Source organism: Carcharhinus amblyrhynchos, chromosome 18, assembly GCF_965287045.1.
Source record: "Carcharhinus amblyrhynchos chromosome 18, sCarAmb.v2.hapA, whole genome shotgun sequence".
NCBI classification, from domain to species: domain Eukaryota; kingdom Metazoa; phylum Chordata; class Chondrichthyes; order Carcharhiniformes; family Carcharhinidae; genus Carcharhinus; species Carcharhinus amblyrhynchos.
The window spans coordinates 18,968,463-18,991,104 of NC_137341.1; the positions used below are offsets into that span (position 1 = coordinate 18,968,463).

At 41.3% G+C, this 22,642-nt stretch overlaps 1 protein-coding gene across 4 annotated transcripts in view; it reads left to right on the forward strand.

Annotated features, from left to right (window-relative positions):
* The window catches only part of LOC145354885 (protein ELFN1-like), a 196,353-nt gene that overhangs the window by 140,053 nt on the left and 33,658 nt on the right, over window positions 1-22,642 (forward strand). Inside the window, exon 1 of one of the 4 annotated variants that reach the window (XM_080206471.1) lies at window positions 19,583-19,742. The exons of the other annotated variants lie outside the window; for them this stretch is intronic. The gene's annotated coding sequence lies outside the window, so the exon portion shown is untranslated. Of the gene's footprint in view, window positions 1-19,582; window positions 19,743-22,642 lie in introns of those variants that run through there. 4 annotated transcript variants of the gene reach the window in all.

A 22,642-nucleotide genomic window follows, 5' to 3' on the forward strand; every position in this document is an offset into this window, starting at 1 on the left:
GAAAGAATGACTGGGGGAGGTAAAAAGAGATTCACAATAAAGATCTTCTTGACTTTGCTGTCTGACGGCAGGTCCAATTCATAGTGCCATAAACTCCACCACACTTAGGGTAAAGAGGCAGATCCCAAATTCACCCCAGCCAGAAAAGGGATTGAGCCCCATGCTGTTGGCACCAATTTGATCACACTGACCATCCAATTACTGTGATCGCATGCATTTTTATATGCATGTTGTAGTCTGGAGCTAAAAATATTGATGGCAGAGGATCCAATTTTCTTTCCATCAAATGGCTGATCGAGTATCTGTCACTCTTACCACCTGCCATTGGCATTCGCTGGAAGGATTTACAAGTTGATGTTCAACTTTTTTGGCCGCATTTTAAACTCACCTTGGTTGGTCATCAAATCCTGGGGTGGGACTTGAACACAGCATTTCTAGCTCAGAACAGGGATGCTACCCATTGCGCCATAGGACCCCTTACAAGCCAGATACCAAAACTGAAATGAGATAGTTATTAAGAAAGACGGAACAATCACTTGTTTCCCTGTAGCAAAGTGAAGGCTGAAGAGATCTGACAGAGATCTTTAAAATTATCAAGCACTTTGATAGACTAAACGCGGAGAAAACATTTCTACTTGTTGGGGAGGCCAAAACTAAGGTCATAAATATAAGATAGTGATTGATTAATCCAATGGCAGAGTGGTTGGAATGTGGAACTCATCACCACATAGAGTTGTAAAGGTGAATAGCATTGCTACTATGGAAGCTACATAAATACATGAGGGAGAAAGAACTAGTTGGTAGAGTTAGCTAAAGAGGAGTGGAAGGAGCCTTGTATGAAGCAGGAGCCAGCATGGACAGTAGTGCTGAGCAACCTGTTTCTGTGCGTAAATATGTTGTAATAATTTGTTGTACACCCCACCTGACTTTACTTTGTATTCAATTTTCATTTGTCACCCGCATCAAAATTAGATCCACCCCAGTCTGCCTAGCAGTAATATATGTAGTCTTTGTACTGTAATTGGATCAGCAGATATTACCTAAGCCACAATTTCTAAGTTCCATGCCTGTATATGTATATACTGGAAAAAGCCCAAGGTATCAAAATTGCCATCAACTCTTCCTTACTCTGAGTCCGTGCAAAAGAAGAAAAAAAAAATCCTTTCATTTATGTGGTGCCTTTCACCAGCTCAGGACATTTCAAAGCATTAAGTGCTATTGAAGTGTTAGTGTGGGAAAAACAACTACCAGTTTTCACACAGCAAAGTTCCACAAAAAAGCAGAAAGAGACAATGACTAGGTAGCCCGTTTTCAGTAATGTTGATTGAGATCCATCTCAATAAGGACACCAGGGAGAACTCGGTTCTACTTGAAATGGGTGAATAGATCTCTTGGGTATGGGATGAATGAGCGTGAATGCTGCATCTTATGAATGCCTTTTCTGAACAAGGTGTTGTGTACCATTCAATTGCTCAGGCTTCTGAGTCAGAAAGTTATGGTTCTAAGCCCCACCCATGGCCTTGTTTTGGATGAGATGTTCTCATTCTTCTGTGATTCAGATGGATTTTAAACATCTAGTGGTTCAATTTAAGCAAGAACATGAGGTTTTATCAGTCTCCTGGTGAACAATCCTCCCTCAAAAAACATTGAAACAGATTAACTGGTCATTTGTCTCATTGCTAATGGTGGGATTTTACTAAACACAAAATAGAATAGTGTTTAATATAATTGGAGCAAGATTTCCTACAGACTGGAGGGCAGCTAATGTAACCCCACTATTTAAAAAGAGAAGAAGAGAGAAAAAAGGGAATTATAGGCCAGTTAGCCTAAAGTTGCTTTGGGGAAAATTCTAAAGCCTTTTATAGCAGTAGCAGAATGAGAGAGAGTCAACATGGATTTACAGAAGGGAAATCATGCTTAACTCTTTCAGGATGTAACTAGTATTGTTGGTGAGGGGGTAGCCAGTGGATAAGACTATAAGAAATAGGGGCAGGAATAGGTCTTTCGGCTCCTTGAGCCTGCTCTGCCATTCAGTAGGATCATGGCTGATCTAACATTCCTCACATCCACTTTCCCGCCCTTTTCTTGTAACCCTTGATTTGCTTACCAATCAAAAATCTATCTATCTCAGCCTTAAATATACACAAAGTCTCTGCCCACACATGTCCCTGTGGCAAGGAGTTCCAAAGACTCACAACCCTCTGACAGAAGAAATTCCTCCTCATCTCAGTCTTAAATTGGCACCCATTTATTATAAGACTATGTCCTCTGGTCCTAGGCTCTCCCATGAGGGGAAATATTCTCTCAGCATTTACCCTGTCAACTCCTTAATATACCTATATGTTTCAATGAGATCACCTCTCATTCTTCTAAATTCCAATGAGTACAGTTACATGCTGTTCAACCTTTCCTTATAAGACAATCCCTCCATATTGGGGATCTTCCTGGTGAACCTTCTCTGAACTGTCTCCAATTAAATAATATCTTTCCTAAATAATGGGAGCAAAACTGCTCATGATGTACTCCAGATGTGGTCTCATCAGTACCTTGCACAGCTGCAACAAGATACACTACTCTTATAGTCCAAATCCCTTGAAATAAGGGCCAGCGTTCTATTAGCCTTCCTGATTATTTGTTGCACTTATATGCTAGGTTCCTGTGGTTTATGCACAAGTACCCCTAAGTTCCTTTGTGTTGCAGCTTTCTGCAGTTCTTCTCCATTTAAATAATACTGTTCTTCTGTTCGCCTTTCCAAAATGAACAACTTCATGTTTTCCCCCATTTTAATCCATTTGCCAACTTTTTGCCCAGCTATTTAACCTATCAATATCTCTTTTTAAACTGTTTGTATCTCTCTCACGACTTGCCATTCTACTTATATTTGTATCCCTGAAAATTTGGCTGCAATATATTTGCTTCCTTTCTCCAAGTCATTAATATATATTGTTGCGTCGCAGCACTGATCCCTGTGAAACCCCACTGGTTTCATCAACCTGAAAGAGAACCCCTTATACCCACTTGCTATTTCATGCCTGTTGGCCAGTTCTCTATCCATGCCAATATATTACCTTCAATGACTTGAGTTATTATCTTATGACTTAACCTTTTGTGAAGTACTTTGCTGAAGGCTTTCTGGAAGTCCAAACACAACACATCTCCCCACCCACTCTAGTTGACACTTCCTCACTTTATTTGGATTTTCAGAAGATTTTCAACAAAGTCCTACATAAGAGAATAGCATGCAAAATTAAACCACATGGGGCACGGGGGATAGTGAATTGAATCAATAGAAAATTGGTTGGCAGACAGGAAACAAGAATAGGAATAAACGGGTCTTTTTCTGAATGGAAGGCAGTGACTAGTGAGGTACTGCAGGGTTCAGTGCTAGAGCCCCAGCAATTTACAATATATATTAATGATTTAGATGAGGGAACTAAATGTAATTGTCAGAATTCTACCACCATGCCCGCCACGGGAATTGGGAGTGGGCAAGGGATGGACAATGGGAAGGTTTGTTGACCTCAGGTGGGATTTTCTGGTCTCGGGTCGAGAGAGGCCATAAAACCCTGCCCAGTATCTCCAAATTTACAGATGATACAAAACTGGGTGGGAGGGTGAGCTTTGAGGAGGATGTAGAGATGCTTCAGGGTGATTTGGACAAGCTGAGTGAGTGGACAGATGCATGGCATATGTAGTGTAATGTGGATAAATGTGAGGTTACCCACTTTGGTAATGAATACAGGCAGACATTACCTGAATGGCTATAAATTGAGGAAGGGAATGAGCGATAAGACTTGGGTGTCTTCCCACACCAGCTGCTGAAGATAAGCATGCAGGTGTAGCAAGCAGTAAAGAAGACAAATGGTATGTTGGCCTTCATAACCAGAGGATTCAAGTATAGGAGCAGCAATGTCTTGCTGCAATTATACAGAGTCTTGGTGAGGTTACATTTGAAATATTGTGTGCAGTTTTGGTCTCCTTACCTGAGGAAGGATGTTCTTGCTATAGAGGAAGTGCAACGAAGGTTTACCAGACTGATTCCTGGGATGGTGGGACTGACATATGAGGAGAGATTTAGGCAATTAGCATTATATCACTGGTGTTTAAAAAAATGAGGGATCTCATAGAAACCTATAAAATTCTAACAGGACCAGACAGAGTAGATGCAAGTAGGATATTCCCGATAGCGGGGAGTCTAGAACCGGTGGTCGTAGTCTAAGAATAAGGGGCAAACCTTTTATGATTGTGATGAGGAGTAATTTCTTCACCCAGAGATGGTGAGCCTTTGGAATTCACTGCCACAGAAAGCAGCTGAGGCCAAAACATTGTATGTTTTCAAGAAGGAGTTAGATATAGGTCTTGAGTTGTCTACTTCCTGAAATCTTGAGGTGATATGGGGACAGGGCAGGATCAGGGTACTGAGTCAGATGATCAGCCATGATCATACTGAATGGTGGAGCAGGCTTGAAGGACCAAATGATCTACTCCAGCTTGTATCTTCTATGTTTCTATGTAAGCGTTGGCCATTTGACCCTTCAAGTCTGCCCTGCCGTTCCATAAGATAATATAGATCATGGCTGATCTGGTTGTGGTCTCAGTTCCTTTTTCCTAGCTACCTCCCATAATCCTTGATTCTCTTGTCTATCAAAAATATATCTAACTCAGCCTTGGGTACATGCAGTCACCTGGCATTCACAACTCTCTGGGGAAGAGAATTCCATATATTAACAACTATCTGAGAGAAAAAAGTCTCCATCTTAAAAGGGAGACTTCTTCTTAAACTGTGTCCCCTAGCTTTCCCCTCAAATGGAAACATCCTCCTGTTATCCACCCTATCGAGTCCCTTCAGGATTTTATAAATTTCAATAAGATCACCTCTCATTCTTTTAAAATCCAATGTGTAGAGGCCCAATTTATTCAACCTTTCTTTATAAAATAAGTCCTTTGTTCCAGAAATAAGTCGAGCGGACCTTCTCTGAACTGTTTCTAAACCAATTATATCCTTTTCAAAATAAGGAGACCAAAACTGTACATAGTACTCCAAATGTGGTCTCACCAATGTCCTGCAGTAAAATTTCCCTACTTTTATATTCCATTCCTCTTATAACAAACACTAACATTCAATTTGCTTTCCTAATCACTTGCTGTATCTTCATACTAACCTTTTGTGATTTGGGTACCAGAGTATCCAGATTCATTCTGCAATCTCTCTCAATTTGAATAATATAGTGCTCTTCTTGTCTACCTGCCAAAGTGGACAAATTCACATTTTCCCACATTAAACTCCAACTGCCATTTTTTTGCACATTCACTTAACCTATCTATATCCCTTTACCCCTCTCTACCTTCCCTTGACAACTGACTTATTTCTTTTCTTGGTGTCGTTGGTGAATTTAGCTATCATGCATTCTGTTCCTTCATCCAAGCCATGAACATAGATTGTAAATTGTTGAGGCCACAGCAATGATCTTTATGGGGGTTCCACTAGTTATAGTTTACCAACCTGTAAATAACCTTACTGTCTGCTTCCTGTTAGCTAACCAAATCTTCATCCACATTACCCGCTACACCATGAGCTCTTGTGTAATAATCCATGATGTGGGGTAGATCTTGACTTTGTGCATTTGTGAAAAATGAATAACTTTAATGAAAATAAAAATTAGGAGAGGATAGGTAACTTGTTTTGGACTATTGTAAAAAGAGAGGATCCACCCATGGTGTGTTCATGAGAAGCAATAAGTTACCATGTATTCAATATTGAGAAAGAAACCAACAAAAGATAGAGAGCGAAATATAAGGAAATTTGAATGAGTTAAATCAGGCAGAGAAAGAAATAGAGGGAAATTGAGGACTGGTTAAGAGAGAAATAAAGAGACAAAAAAAAGTAAGATAATTTAATGCTTTTGAAATCTCTAAGCACAATTTACTACCTGAAGGAAAGAATATCCACAGTTTAAATTGTTTATTTTTTGAACTAGAGGGTTTGATTGGCAATGCATCAACAATTATCACCTTTAAAAAGTATTTTGCGAAGGGAACTGCGTGAATTGACCAGAAAGTTTTGATATTCACAATGTATATTTTTAATTGCCTGAAATTGATAGCTGATTTTCACATTAATAATAACATGCTTGAGGGGCTGAAAATAGATAAGTCCCCTGGTCCGGATGGGATCTACCCTAGGATTCTCTGGGAGGCTAGAGAGGTGATTGCAGAGCCTCTGGCTCAGATCTTCAGGTCGTCATTGGTCTCTGGTGTAGTCCCGGAGGATTGGAGGATAGCGAATGTTGTCCCATTGTTTAAGAAGGGGAACAGAGACTTTGCCGGGAATTATAGACCGGTGAGTCTTACTTCTGTTGTGGGCAAGGTTTTAGAAAAAATTATTAGGGATAGGATTTATAGTTATTTGGAGTGTAATGAATTGATTAGAAATAGTCAGCATGGTTTTGTAGCAGGTAGGTCGTGCCTTACTAACCTTATTGAGTTTTTTGAGAAGGTGACCAAAGAGGTGGATGGGGGTAAGGCAGTTGACGTGGTATACATGGATTTTAGTAAGGCGTTCGATAAGGTTCACCATGGTAGGCTTCTGCAGAAAATGCAGATGTATGGGATTGTGGGTAATCTAGGAAGTTGGATCAGGAATTGGCTATCAGATAGGAGACAGAGGGTGGTGGTGGATGGTAAATATTCATCATGGAGTGCAGTTACGAGTGGTGTGCCTCAGGGATCTGTTTTGGGGCCACTGTTGTTTGTAATTTTTATTAATGATCTGGATGAGGGTATAGTTGGGTGGATTAGTAAATTTGCTGATGACACCAAAGTTGGAGGTGTGGTAGATTGTGAGGAAGGGTGTCATAGTCTGCAGGGAGACTTAGATAGGTTGCAGAGCTGGGCCGAGAGGTGGCGGATGGAATTTAATGCGGAGAAGTGTGAGGTAATTCACTTTGGTAGGAGCAACAGATGTGTCGAGTATAGGGCTAACGGGAGGACTTTGAATAGTGTGGATGAACAGAGGGATCTAGGTGTGTGTGTACATAGATCCCTGAAAGTTGGGAATCAAGTAGATAAGGTTGTCAAGAAGGCGTACGGTGTCTTGGCGTTTATTGGTAGGGGGATTGAATTTAGGAGTCGCAGTGTAATGTTGCAACTGTACACTACTCTAGTGCGGCCGCACTTGGAGTACTGTGTGCAGTTCTGGTCCCCGCATTACAAGAAGGATGTGGAGGCGTTGGAGAGGGTGCAGAGGAGGTTTACTAGGATGTTGCCTGGTATGGTGGGGAGGTCCTATGAGGAGAGACTGAGGGATCTAGGGTTGTTTTCGTTGGGAAGAAGGCGGCTAAGAGGGGATCTTATTGAAACATATAAGATGATTAGGGGTTTAGATAGGGTGGATAGTGATAGCCTTTTTCCTCGGATGGAGAAAGCTAGCACGAGGGGGCATGACTTTAAATTAAGGGGGGGTAGCTACAGGACGGATGTCAGGGGTAGGTTCTTTACCCAGCGGGTGGTGAGGGATTGGAATGCCCTGCCTGCTGCAGTTGTAGATGCGTCTAGTTTGGGGGCGTTTAAGAGATCTCTGGATAGGTTTATGGACGAAAAGGGATTGGTATAGGCTAGTGGGTCATTGTTTTTGTAACTGGTCGGCGCAACATCGTGGGCCGAAGGGCCTGTTCTGCGCTGTAATGTTCTATGTTCTATGTTCTATGTTCTATGTTCTATGCGTCATTACATTTCCAGCAAGAGCTAACTCTAAAGTCCTCTGACCCTATCTACAATTCAGCATATAGCCAAATGTAAAGCAACCTGTTATCCAGTCTCTCTCTCTCTCTTTCCCTTCTTTATGATACTCAATTATTAACCCAATAGCCCATTACTGCAAAGGTTGCATATTTCTAAACAGTGAACACACCTGTAGACGAGCTATAAATCTGCACCGTCATTCATTGAAGTGGGCTTTCCCAGGTTTATTGAATTAAATGAAAAACATAATGACCTCTACACAGTTGTGCACTATTTTAATAACATCAGGATGATCATCTGTTAGTGACATCATGGACTTTATGAATATTACAATACTTTGAGAATCAAAGTGCTCTGCCATTTTATGTATCCTTTTTGTTATGGATTACATAAATTGAGTAGCAGTCAACCAGAGATTTCCCTACTGTTTAAAATACATAGAAACATACATAGAAAATAGAAGCAGGAGTAGAATTGATTTGGCCTTTGGACCCTGCTCCGACATTCATTATGATCATGGCTGATCATCAAATTCAATACCTGACTCTCCCCTTAACCCCATAATCCCATGATCTCTAGCCCCAAGAGATATATCTAATTTCTTCTCAAAATCAGACAATGTTTTGGCCTCAACTGCTTGCTGTGGTAGTGAATTCCACACATTCATGACTCTCAGGGTGAAGAAGTTTCTCCTCACCTCAGTCCCAAATGACTTACCCCTTATCCTGAAACTATGATTCCTATGGGAAGTTAATACCTAGTTGGTTTTATTTGCTGGACAATTAATCCAGAAACTCAGCTAATGCTCTGGAGAACCAGGTTTGAATCCCGTCATGGCAAATGATGGAATTTGAATTCAGTAAAAAAATCTGCAATTAAGGATCTACAGATGACCACAAAACCATTGTCAATTGTCAGAAAAGCCCGCCTGGGATTCACTAATGTCCTTCAAGGAAGGAAATCTGCTGTCCTTACCTGATCTGGCCTACATGTGACTCCAGATCCACAGCAATGTTGTTGACTCTCAACTGTCCTCTAAACAAGGGCAGCTAGGGATGGGCAATAAGTGCTGACCAGCCAGTGATGCCCATGTCCCACAAATGAATAACAAAAATAGTACTTGACTCCTCCATCATCGGGAACATTTCTCCCAATCTGTGGGAATCTACACTGTCCAATCCTGTTAAAATTTTATAAGTTTCCATGAGATCCCCTCTCACTCTTCTAAACTCTAATGAATATAATCCTAACTGACTTAGTCCCTCCTCATAGGACAGTCCTACCGTTCCCAGGAATCAGCCTGGTAAACCTTTGCTGCACTCGTCTACAGCAAGAACATCCTCCGTCAGATAAAGACAACAAAACCGCACACAATATTCCAGATGTGGCCTCACCAACTCCTGATATAATTGCAGTAAAACATCCCTATTCCTATACTCAATTCCTCTTGCTATCAAGACCAACATACCATTTGCCTTCTTTACTGCCTGCTGCATCTGCACATTTACTTTCAGAGATTGATGCATGAAGACCAATGTCTCGCCGAGTATCCACCTCTCTCAATTTACACCTATTCAAGTCGTAATCTGCCTTCCTATTTTTGCTACCAAAGTGGATAACCTCACATTATCCACATTATACTGTATCTGCCACGCATATGTCCACTCACTCAGCCTGTTCAAATCACACTGAAGCATCTCTGCATCCTCCTCACAGCTCACCCTCCCACCCAACGTTGTACCATCTGCAAATTTGGAGATAATACTTTTAGTTCTCTCATCCAAATCATTAATATATAATGTGAACAGTTGGGGTCCTGGCACAAATCCCTGTGGCACCCCAATTGTCACTGCCTGCCAATCAGGAAAAGACCCATTTACTCCAACTCTTTGCTTCCTGTCTGCTAACTAGCTTTTTGTCCATCTCTAGACACTATCTGCAACCCCATGTGCTTTAACTTTACATATTAATCGACTATAAAAGACCTTGTCAAAAGCCTCCAGAAAACCTAAATAAATCACATCCACCAGTTCTCCCTGATCAACTCTACTAGTTGCATCTTCAATTCTAGTAAATTTGCCATGCGTGATTTCCCTTTCATAAATCCATGCTGGTTTTGTCTGATTATACCACTGTATTCCAAATGTTGTGCTATGAAATCCTTGATAATAGACTGCAGCAACATCTCTACGTGTTTATAGGCTCGTTAATCTATAGTTCCCTGTTACGGCTCACCTGTCGACAGTTAGAACATAAGAAACATAAGAACATAAGAAATAGGAGCAGGAGTAGGCCATCTAGCCCTTCGAGCCTGTCCCACCATTCAGTAAGATCATGGCTGATCTGAAATGGATCAGTTCCACTTTCCCGCCTGCTCTCCATAACCCTTAATTCCCTTATCCATCAGAAATCTATCTACCTGTGACTTAAACATATTCAATGTAGTCTCCACCACATCAATGGGCAGTTCCCTAATAACAGGTTTACATTAGCTAACTTACAATCTGTAGACCCCATTCCAGAGTCCAGACAATTTTGGAAAATGACCACCAATGGATCCACTATTGTATTCCTAAGTACCCTGGGATGAAGATAATCGGGCCCTGGAGGTTTATCCGACTTCAATCCCATTAATTTCCCCAAAATCATTTCTCTAACTAATACTGATTTGCTTAAGCTCCTCACTAAAACTTGTGTTCCTCAGAACATTTGGTACCTTATTCATGTCTTCCTTTGTGAAGTCAGAAGCGAAGTATGAATTTCTTTGTTCCCCATTATGAAATCCCCATTTTTGACTGTAAGAGGCCTTCATTCGTTTTTGTCAATCTTTTTCTTTTTATGTATAGAAACTTTTATAGTCAGTTTTTATGTTCCCTGCTAACTTACTTTCATACTCTATTTTCTCCTTAATTAATTCCTTGGTCTGCCTTTGCCGTGTTTTAAACTGTTCCCAATCCTCAGGTCTATTGCTTTCTATTGCTAATTTGTACGTTTCTTCTTTGAACCTAATACTATGTCTAATTTCCCTGGTAAGTCATAGTTCCCCTTCTGCTAAATAGGAATAAACAACTTTTGGAGTTCACCTATTCATTCCTTGAATGCCTGCCATTGCCTGTCTACTATCCTTCCTTTCAGCAATGTTTCCTCATCTGTTATAGCCAACCTGATGCCTCATATCATCATAAGTTACCTTTATTGAGATTCAGGTCCCTAGTTTCAGAATCAACAAACTCATTATCCATCTTGAAAGAATTCTATCATATTATGGTCACTCATCCTCAAGAGTTCGCTCACAATTCGATTGCCAATTAATTCTTTCTCATTGCACAATACCAGATTAAGGTGGCCAGTTCCCTTGTTGGTTCTTCACTATTGATCCAGAAACCCATCCCATACACACTCCAGAAATTCCTCCTCTATTATAGTATAACTAATTTGACTCACTGAATCTATATGCAGACTAAACTCGTCCATAATTACAGATGTTCATTTATCATATGCATCTCTGATTTTCTGTCTAATGTTATTCCTACTACAGTTTTGTAAATACTTATTAGAGTGGTTGGGAAGGGTGGTATGCATACCACCCCCATGAATGTTTTTACCGCTTGGTGTTTCTTAACTCAGCCTTTCCAGATTCCACATCATCTGTGCTAGTACCTTTCCTCAATATTGTATCGATATTTTCTTTACCCAACAATGCAACTCCACCCTTTTTTTCTTTCTGTCTGTCCTTCCTAAGCACTGAACAGCCCTTGTTTACTTCCCATCCTTGATCACCTTGGAGCCATGTTTCTGCAATCTCAACTAAATCATATCCCTTTACATCTATCTGTGCAACTAATTCATCCATTTTATTTCGAAAGCTTCAAGCTTTCAGGTCCAAAACCTTAAGGCTAGTTCTTTTAACATTCCTTGTGCTATTTCTACTATTTTTTACTGTGTCCTTAGCTGATTCTGGCCCAGAAATCCTAATCTGATTTCTCTGCCTATCACTTTTCTTATTCTCCTTGCTGTCTTTTTTTCTTGTGCTTGATTTTCCCTGCTCTGAATCCTTACATAAGTTTCCACCCCCTTGCCATATTAATTTAAACCCTTCCCAACCACTGTAACAAGTATCCCCCAAGGACATCAGTCACATTCCTGCCCAGGTGTAACCCATTCAGTCTGTACAGGTCCCACCTCTCCCAGAACCAGTTCCAATACCCCAGGAATCTGGAACCTCCCCATCACACCTTCTTTTCAGCCACATGTTCATCCGATACATCTTGCTGTTTCTACTCTGACTAGCCTGTGGCGCTGGTAGTAATCCTGAAAAAACTACCTTTGAGATTCTACTTTTCAACTTGTTCCCTATTTCTCTATATACTGCCTTTAGGACCTCATCCTACTTTATACGTATGTTGTTTGTACAAATGTGTACCATGACAGCTGACTGTTCACCTTCACCACTCAGAATGTCCTCTTCATTTTTCAATTATAGGATCTTTTCAAATTAATTGTCCAAGTCAAAGTGCAGATGAATCTACTTCTTTTACAAATATAGACTACTAGATAGTCATAAAATACATGACTGTAATGGAATCTCTGGATAGTGATAGCATCAGAAACCACAAGACAACGAAGTTCAAATGGGTTTCAATGTGAACATTGAGGTGTTAAATTGTTCATAGTTTCTATGAGCAATATACCAAGTACAAATCGGCTGGGACTCTTTTTTTAGAAAAAGAGAAGATTGAGGGATGACCTGATTGAGATCTTTAAAATGATGAAAATATTTGACAGTTATGGTGGAGTGAAAATGTTTCTACTTACAGAGGAGACCAGAAATAGGAGCCATAAATAAAAGTAATAAAATCTAATAAGGAATTTGATGAGAATTCAGTGTCAACACCAAAAGGAGAATTTAGGCAAATAGCATAAATGCATTTCAGAGGAGGCCAGATGAGCACAAAATTTTTAAAAGTTTATTAATGCCAAGTAAGGCTTACATTAACACTACAATGAAGTTACTGTGAAATTCCCCTAGTCGCCACAGTCCAGCGCCTGTTCAGGTCAATTCACCTAACCAGCGTGAGTTTCAAAAGGTGGGAGGAAACAGGAGCACCTGGAGGAAACCCATGCAGACATGGGGAGAAAGTGCAAACTCCACACAGACAGTGACCCAAGCCGGGAGTCAAACCCGAGTCCCTGGCGCTCAGAGCAGTAGTGCTAACCACTGCTACTGTGCCATTCCCAAGGACACAAGAAATAGATAATACACTGGGAGTTTTTGAAGAAGTCTTGGGAGGAGGCTCATGTGAAGCATAAATATCAGCATAGGAGAGACAATTGTATCAACTAGCCTGTTTCCTTGCTGTGAACCTTATCTAAATGCTCTACATATATACTTAAGAAACCTCAACTTTTACACAGAGAGTGGTGGTGCCTGGAACTCATTGCTGGGAGAGGTAGTGGAAGCGGATACATAGTGACTTTTAAGGGGCATCTTGACAAGTACATGAATGAGATGGGAATAGAGGGATACGGTCCCCAGAAGCATGGGGGTTTTAGTTAAGTCGGGCAGCATGGTCGGTGTAAGTTTGGAGGGCTGAAGGGCCTATTCCTGTCCTGTAATTTTCTTTGTTCTTTGTTAATTTTAGGCTCTACATAGCGTAATGGTGACACAGTGATTAGCACTGCTGTCTCCCAGCACCAGGGACGTAGGTTTGATTCCTGGCTTGGGTCACTCTCTGTGTGGAGTTTGCACGTTCTCCCTATAACTCCCTGTGTGGGTTTCCTCCGGGTGTTCCAGTTTCCTCCCACTCTCCAAAAGACATGCTTGTTCGGTGCATTCTCCCTCAGTGTTTCTGAACAGGCACCGGACAGTGGCGACTAGGGAATTTTCACAGTAACTTCATTGCAGTGTGAATGTAAGCCTACTTGTGATACTACTAACAATAAACTTTAAACTTTAATTGATGCCAACCAGTATTCAATCTTAAAACACTTACCATTATAATATGCAGGCTGAGGTGGTTAGCTTGGTCATTTGAACTCAACAACAACTTGTATTTACACAACACCTTTGACCTTGTAAAGGTGCTTCACAGGAGTGTTTTTCAAACAAATTTTGATATCAGACCACACAAGGGGTTATGAAGTCAGATGACCAAAAATTTGGTTAAAAATCTAGGCTTTAAGGAGAATTTCAAAAAAGGATGTTAAATAAAGATGTTAATAGTTTCATAGTCTGAAGTAAATAGATTAAACTATGGAACTTGCTTCCACAAGAATTAATTTACGCAAACAACATGGGTGCATTTAAGGATAAGCTAAACAAATACTGGAGGGAGAAAGGATAGGAAAGATATTCCATTAGGGCCAGATGAAGAGGAGTGGATGGAGATTTATACAGAGCATAAACACTGGCATAGACTTTGTGAGTTAAATGGCCTGCTTCTGATTACATAGTACCCATCATTAAATATGAGTCTCGTCCTACCCTACTTCATCAAATCTCATCAGCATTACCTTTTATTCCTTTTGTCCCTATTTGTCTATCTAGCTTTCCATTAAATGCAGCTATCCTACTCGCCTCAACCAATCCATATGGCAGTGAGCTCTGCATTCTAGCAACTTTCTGGTTAAAGCAATTTCTCTTGAACTTCAGTTTTTAAGTTTATTTATTATTGTCACAAGCAGGCTTACATTAATACTGCAGTGAAGTTACTGTGAAAATCTGCGTCACCACACTCAGGCACCTGTTCACATACACTGAGGGAGAATTTAACATGGCAATTGCACTGAATGAGCATGTCTTTTGGACTGTAGGAGGACACCGGAGTGCTCAGAGGAAACCGATGCAGACACGGGGAGAAGACGCAAACTCTGCACAGACAGAGCCAGGGATTGAACCTGGGTCCCTGGCAACAAGAGGCAGCAGTGCTAACCACTGTGCCACTGATTTATTAGTGACTATTTTATTTTTAATGTTCCCTAAAAAATTGAAACATTTTTATAAAAGCAAAATACTGTAGGTGCTAGAATTTGAAAACAAAATGAAAATGCTGGAAAATCTCAACGGGTCTGACAGCATCTGTGGAGAGAGCATGGACTTTTTTTTGTCTACCTTATGAAATCCATTCATGATCTTAAAGATTTATAATATCCAGCAATGTCTTAATTTAATATTTCTTATCTTTGTTTTCAAATCCCTCCATAGTCTTGTCCACTCTGTCTCTTCCAACTCTCCAAAATCTCCGCACCCCTCCAATTTTGATTGCTTGAGCATCCCCTTTTTTAATCACGCCATCGTTAATAGCAGTAGCACATCGGGTAACCCCCTCAAAAATCTCCTCTCTAAGGAAAACAGAAAACTACCTGTTCATCTTTCCTGATAGGTATAACTTCTCAGTTAACCTATATTATCCCAGTAAATCTATTTTATACCTTCTCCAGTGGATCCATTACTCCTTTTATAATATGCAGAAAATAACTGTTCACAGTACTTTAGGTAAGCTCTAGCCAAGGTGCTATGCAAGTTTAACATGCCTTTTAACTCTGCTTTTCAATTCTATCTTTCTAAGAATTAGCCCCAGTGCTTTGTTTGCCTTTTTATGGCCTTATTAGACTGTGTTACTACTTTCATTAATTTGAGTGTTTGTACCTCTAGGTCCCAGTGTTCGTCTACCCAATCTAGATAGTTTTCAACAAATATGTGGCTTCCTTATTCTTCCTTCAAAAGTGTATCACCTCACAAAATCTATTTAGGAATCTATTTGTCAATTACACATCTAATTTGCATCTTTATTATTATCTTCTTGTACTTTTTGAACCCACAAATTTTGGAATTGTACTTCCAATTCTAAATTCAAATCATTTATGAAATTGTGAACAACAGTGGTCAGTGCACTGATCTTTGTGGAGCATTCATTTTGTCAGTCTGTCTAACTGTTCTCTGCTACTCTATTTGCTGTTTTGTATCCAGCTTGTTATCTATTCTGTTACATGTCCCTTGACCCCACTTGTTCTGACCTTAGTGATGAGACTATTATGTGGTGCTTTATTGAAGGCCTTTTGAAAATCCAAATATATTACATCTACTATATTACCCTTGTCTACCATTTCTGTTACTTCTTCAAAGAAAACAATAAGGTTGGTCAAGTATGAACATTGCTTTTGAAATCTGTGCTGACTACTCCTTACTATTTTCTCCAAATTCTATGGGTGGGATTTTCCTGCTGCGCTTGCTCCAAATCTAGAAAATCCTGTCTGAAGTCAACAGACCTTTGCAAGGGTCTGCCCCCCACCCCCGCTACGATTTACATGGCAGGCGGAACAGGAAAGTTCCCCCATAAATGTTTTTATTTTATATATCTGAGTAAAGATTCCATTTTTTTTTCTATTACTAGCATTAAGATAATTGGAAGATTGTTCTCCAGACTTGTTCTGTTTAACTTTTTAAATGGAGGAATTATATTTACTGTCCTGCAGAGTTCTTAAACTATTTCTTTTTCTAATGCATTAATTTTTATATATGTTGTACTGCCCCTGCTATCTTTGCCCTGCAATTGTTTTAATGTGTGTGGACGCAATCAACCCGGATCAAACTTCTCCCTAAATTTGATTAGTTTATCAATTTCTGTCATATCGCAAACTTTTTCTGATCTTATCTTCTAATGTCGTGCTCAGGGCTTAAGTTGTTAATTAATTATTTGTTTCTGTATTTATCTGGTAAACGAGAGGCAAAATCATTATTTAATTTGTATGCTACTTCACTGTCATTATCTGTAACAGCACTATCATTTAAAAGAGGTTTAAAACCTGTTATTTAAAGAAATGGTTCAATATGATGGGTCAGAAAGTTGAGTATCAAAGAAACTGACCAGAAAAGATCACAAATTCAACTCCAGTTCTGTGCTGAGACTGATAACCTCACTCCAGCAGGGGCTGAACGTGCTTCAGCTAGTGCGGTAAAGGAAATCAGCTTTTGCTTACTGATTTCTATCCAAAATCTTTTTCTCCTGTTTCTTTAAGATTATGAAAGGATTCAAGATGATAGGTGCAGGGGTGACATTTCCACATATGTAAAAGTGCAAAACTATGGGTGAGAAAATGTAAGTTGGTCACTAATAAATCCAAGAAAGAATTCGAGATTCAGTTCTTTATCAAGAATGTGGTTAAGCATGTGAAACATAATATTACATGGAATGGTTGAGGTGTATAGCATGGATGCTTTTAAGAGGAAGCTAGATAAATAAATAAGGGTGAAAGGAATAAAAATGTATTTTGATAGGATGAGGTTAAGTAGGGTGGTAGGAGATTTGTGTGGAGTATACGGTCCTGCACAAACCTGTTTGGCCGAATGGTTATTTCTGTGTTCTAAATTCTATGTAATATATCATTCTTATGAATTTATTTCCCCTGCGTTGTCTCATTACCTGAAAGAGAACAAAGAATTCCCCTTGATGTTGCACAATCCTTTTGCATGAATTGCCCACATTTAAAGACTTGGTCGAAACAGGATTCACATTTTACAGTTACACTCAAACTGTATAATTGCATGTAATGGGCAAAGTGGCTGTTTACATTCCCTAATTAATGCAATTGCTGGAGTGCAGAAATTACCCATGTACAGCAGCTTAGCTCCAAGGCAAGTGCATCCCTGAAAATTGGTCCACAGTGCAAACTCAATTTAACGCTTATGTGCACAGCAAAATAACTTTGCAAATGTTAAGCATGGGAGCATAACGGGAAAAGAAATGAAGAGCTAAAGTTTCAACATTGAAGAGAGCTTGTCTTGTTTTGTTAATTTTTCTTTTGCTGTCGCAAAAATACTCAACTAAAATGAATGGAAACTGAAACTTTTCTCTGCATTTTTCTTCAAGCTTTTACTCCAGTGACATTTTGTGTTTTTATCTTGTGTACAGCATTGGCAGGGCAAAATAAGCACCTGTGGCCGGGGAGGGTGGTGGTGGGGGGTTATAGGTAAGGGTTTTTCTGTGCATTGAGTGTAGCAAAATAATAAAGTAATTGGAACAATAGAATATCACAGCACAAAGGGAGGCAATTTGTCCATCACTTCTGTGTCAACCCTTTGAAAGAGTTTCCAGTCAGTCCCAGTCATATTCAATTTTCTCACCTCCTGGTATTTATACAATTCTTTAAAATTCTTTTGGTGTCAATCATGGCTTGGTTGTGAGCACTTGTGGCTCTAAGATAGAAGCTTATGACTTGAAGATCCACCCCAGATAATTTGCATAATGTAAGTTGATTCTTAAGTACACTGACTGTCAACCGCTTGTAAATGTTCGTCTCCTCATCAGTACCTTTCGGTTGCTGGAGCTACGCAACCAACTGAACTGTGTTGTGCTTCCTAATATAGCATATTGTTCATCGAGTTATCAAAATGAAGGTTGAGGAAAACCTTTGCTGTGCTTATTCAGATTCAGATCGATGAAGCTGGGCACAGTCTAAATAGATACGCACTGTATTTGACTCCTATTAGAGAATGTGACCTCCTGATGCCCTTTTTGTGCTTCATCCATTCATGTACCATGTAACTATCCAAGATATTTTGGGATATATTCTTTCCCTTTTTCCCTTCTTTCCCCTCTGTGTTTTCCCATTTAGGTGAGCAAACTAACCAAAATGCGTACAATATTCCCAGTGCTGTTTTTTAATCAACTGGATGGAGAGACAACAGTATTCAGCTGAAAGGACATCATTTAATTCTGTTAATACCATACTGCAAAAGTGATGTTCCCTTTAACATCGCAAAACTTCAAGATATACTTTGAAGATTTCCTGGAGCTCAGTTGGTATCTCTATGGTTCAAAGAACAAAGAACAACCCAGCACGGGAAACAGGCCCTTCGGCCCAATGAGCCCGCGCTGCCATTTCAACAAAGCATTTTCCTACACCTACCCTGCCCTGTTCAGTTTGAAACTGAGTCATTACAAGCCAGGGATTCTCAGGTTCAGTTGTTGGCTTGTGTCAAGTTAACCAATTTCAATTTGGGCCATTTTAGAATCCTGCATTTAGTCTCAGCAGTCTTGGGTTGAGACAGTCAAAGGACGAAGTAGCTTTCCTGTTCTCGATTGCTAGTCCAAAAATATTTCTTGTGGAAAGTAAAGGCTGAGTGGTCACCTGATGAAGGGATTTAAAATATATGAAAGGATTTGATAGATTAGACATAGTGATGCTTCCAATTGTGGTGGAGTCGAAAACCAGGGGCTATCAACATGAGATAGTCACTAATAAATCCAATAGGGAATTCAAGAGAAATTTCTTTACACAGAAAGTTTTGAGAATGTGGAACTACTGACCAGAAGCTTTGACAAAGGCAGTTAGGGATGGGCAACAAATGCTGGCCTTGCCACCAATGTTCACATCCCAAGGAAGAGTTTTTTTGAAAAAGCAGATGACATATATACATTTAAGGAGAAGCCAGGTAAAGTAATGAAGGAGAAAACAGTATAAGAATATGTTGAAGGGATTAGATGAGGTGTGAGAGGAGGATTGTATGAAGTGTGCACACTGGCACAGAGCAGTTGAGCCACATGCCTGTTCCTGTGCTGTCCATTGTTATTCTGTGACTGCTGCTGGAAAGTTGTTGGCACAGATGTAGTCAGGACAGCACTGGGTTTGTATTTGACATCTTTCTTGGTCAAATAAAATGTCACTGGACAAAGCATAAAAGCCAAGAATTTTGCATTGCTATTGAACCTTTCAACATCTCTGGACATCCCACAGGATTTTACATCTGTTAACTATTTTTTAAAGTGTGATCACTGTTGTGATAATGGAAACATTACATCAATTTGTAAACAGCAATGAGATGATGACCAGATAATCTGTATTGTAATTTTGATTCAGCAATAAGCATTGGTCAGGTTACCTTCTTTTATTTTTTTCACAGAATGTGGACATGGCTGGAGGCCAGCATTTATTACCCATCCTAATTGCCATAGAGGAGGTATCGGTGGGCCACCTTCTTCAAGTGCTGCAGTTGATATGGTGTAGGTACACCCACATTGTTGTTAGGAATAGAGGCCGCAATTCTCCCAAAAGCGCTGAACTAGTGGGAAAACTGTTCTAGATTCCAACTGTTTTGTCAGTTCAGCTTCTCACCTGAATCTCCGCACTCTGTGCACTGCAGAGTTCTTTGTCATGAATATCATTAAAAACCCAGGGGGGTAGAGCCTATTCGTGCCGGAGTCTGACAGTTCTGAAACTCTGTGCACAGGCAGTGGACCCAATCTGTCAGACTTTCTGTTTGCTGGTCAGCCTGACCACAAGCCAGCCAGGGACCCTCCTAGTGCTTTCCCTCAAGCTGAGCACCCCAATGCACAGCCCACACACTCCCTGCAATAGCGATCCCCCCCACCTCTCTCACCCCGGCAGACCCCCCACCCCCTGGGATCAGGCCCCCCCCCTCATCTCCCAAAGACAGGTCCCTCTGGTAGACCTGCCCCCCCCCCACCCCCAATCCCCGCAGCCAATCACAATTGCAGTCCTCCATCCATCCCAGACCGGTCCTGTCGGCAGAGTGGCAGCAGGAACCCCCCATCCCCACCAATTGCATCCAGGCCCTGCCCACAGTAGGCCCCTCCCTCTTGATACTGGCCAATGCCTGATGATGCCAAGGTGCCCCCTGAGCCTGGGCACTTTATCCCTTAGGCAGCGCTGGGGGTACAGACTGGCATTACCAGGGTGCCCATGGCCAGGAGGCACCACCTCCCAACCGCCCTATCCCCCAGGGGCCCCAAATGCACCCTTCATTTTGGCAAGTCTCTCGCTAGTTCCTCGAACGTGGGGAGCTAGTGTAAATCCTGCAGGAATAAAGTACTCCTGACGGGGTGGGAGATTCAATCGGAACCTGAAAGTTCCCAATAGTCATATTGAAAACATATTTAAAATACATTTTAAAAAGAGTCAAATTACTTATCTGCCTTCCTGCCAGTTTCCAGCAAGGTCTGACTGCCGATTGTTCAGTAAAAAGTCTGACAACACCAGGTTTCAGTCCAACCGATTTATTTGATAGTAAACTCACTAGCTTTCGTCAGAAGGGGCTAACCCTGAAAGCTAGTGAGTTTACTATCAAATAAATCGGTTGGTCTGAAACCTGGTGTTGTCAGACTTTTTACTGTGTTTACCCCAGTCCAACGCCGGCACATCCACATCATGCCGATTGTTCACCAGCTCTGGGAGATGCGCAGGAGTTCCTGGCACGTGCGCAAACCCTGGAACAAGGCTGGCAACGTTCATCTCCCACCGCGACCCGCCAGAAAAGTTGCGGGTCACAATGGAAGAATCGTGGCCAAGGTTTCAGAATTTTGATCCCGTAACAATAAAAGAACAGTGGTACAATTCCACGTCAGGAAAGTATGTGGCTTGGAGAAGAACGTGCAGTGATGGTGTTTCCGTGCATTTGCTCTCTTTGTTCTTCCAGGTTGTGGAGCTGATGGGTTTGGGAGGTGCAGTCAAAGCCTTGGTGAGTTGCTGTAATTCATCCTGTAGGTGCTGCCACTGTGTGTTAGTGGTGGAGGGAATAAATGTTGAAGATGGTGATCAGGTGCCAATAAGTGGGCTGTTCTATCTTGGATTATGTCAAGCTCCTTCAGCAGAAAATAATAAAAAAAATTCTAACTGCTGAACGGATGAGAAAATGGAAGAGTTTCAGACTTGTTTTTTGGGCAAGTTTAAAAAGCAATCAAACAGCACTTAGTCAAAAAAAGTGCCAGGATGTGATTCTTGCCAGAAAGAGAGCCATGGAGCCTAATCTCACTGATGAAGCCAGCTGCTGAGCTCTAAGGGCGCCATTGTCCAGGCACTCTGATCACTCAGTGCACTAGTCCCCCCAGTCACCCCATGGACATTGTCATTGTCACCCCGCCAGACATTGTCCCCCCCCTCCCCTAGCTGATCACCACCACTGCAGAGTACCCCTATCGCTTGCCTGCCCCCTTTACTGGGCGCAAAGTCGATTTCACCTGCAAATCAGTGGCAATAAGATTGCGAGAGGTGAAACCGGCACAATCCTGATTTTTCTCCTCTTGCCTAATTTTACCTGCTCACCTCACTGATCTACTGGTGGGACGAACCAGTAAGGTTGTGGCTCTTGAGTGTTGTTGAGGCTGCATTCACCCAGGAGTGACAAGTATTCCACCACACTCCTGAATTGTCCCTTTAGTTGGTAGACAGACAGTGGGGAGTGTGTACAGGAGCTTTACTCACGGCATTTTTAAAATGTCTGCTCTCTAATGCTTCAGTCTGCTTCTCTTAGTATGTTTTTTGTTTCATTCTGTAACCATACCCTGCCTTGACTAACAGCACATGGAACTCTCTCCTGCTTTCAGTGCAGGGAGATGGAAGAGTGGGGTTAGTTTGATATCTCATTCAAAAGACAATGGACACAATCTTATGTCCTCATCCTGCCCTGTGGTTGGCAAGGTGAGGTGGTAAGATAGGGTGAGACGCGAAAAATCAGGTTCATGCCTGGTTTCTCACTTCCCCGGATCTTGCCAGCCCTTTTCTGTCGGCGGAGGGCGCAAAGTCGATTTAAATATTTACGACATGTTTAGCATAGCATGTTGAGATCGGGGAGGGAAGGGGAAGTTTGCACGGGTGGTAATCGGCGGGGGTGGGGGATGGATCCACATAGGGCGTGATCGGCATGGGAAGAGGGTGGGGAAGGGATGGGCATAGGGAGTAATTGGCAGGATCTGTCCTGATTTCTGTGGTGGGGGGAGAGACTAGTACAGAAAATAGTGATGTCCGTGAGGTGAGTTGGGGGGGTCATGAGGAGTGCAGTGGCAGGAGATCTCTCAATTCACTGGGAGATGGGGATGCCTGCTCAGAGGTGTTCCAAGAGCCAGCTTCATTGGCAAGCTTAGACGCCATTCATACTCGGCAAGGA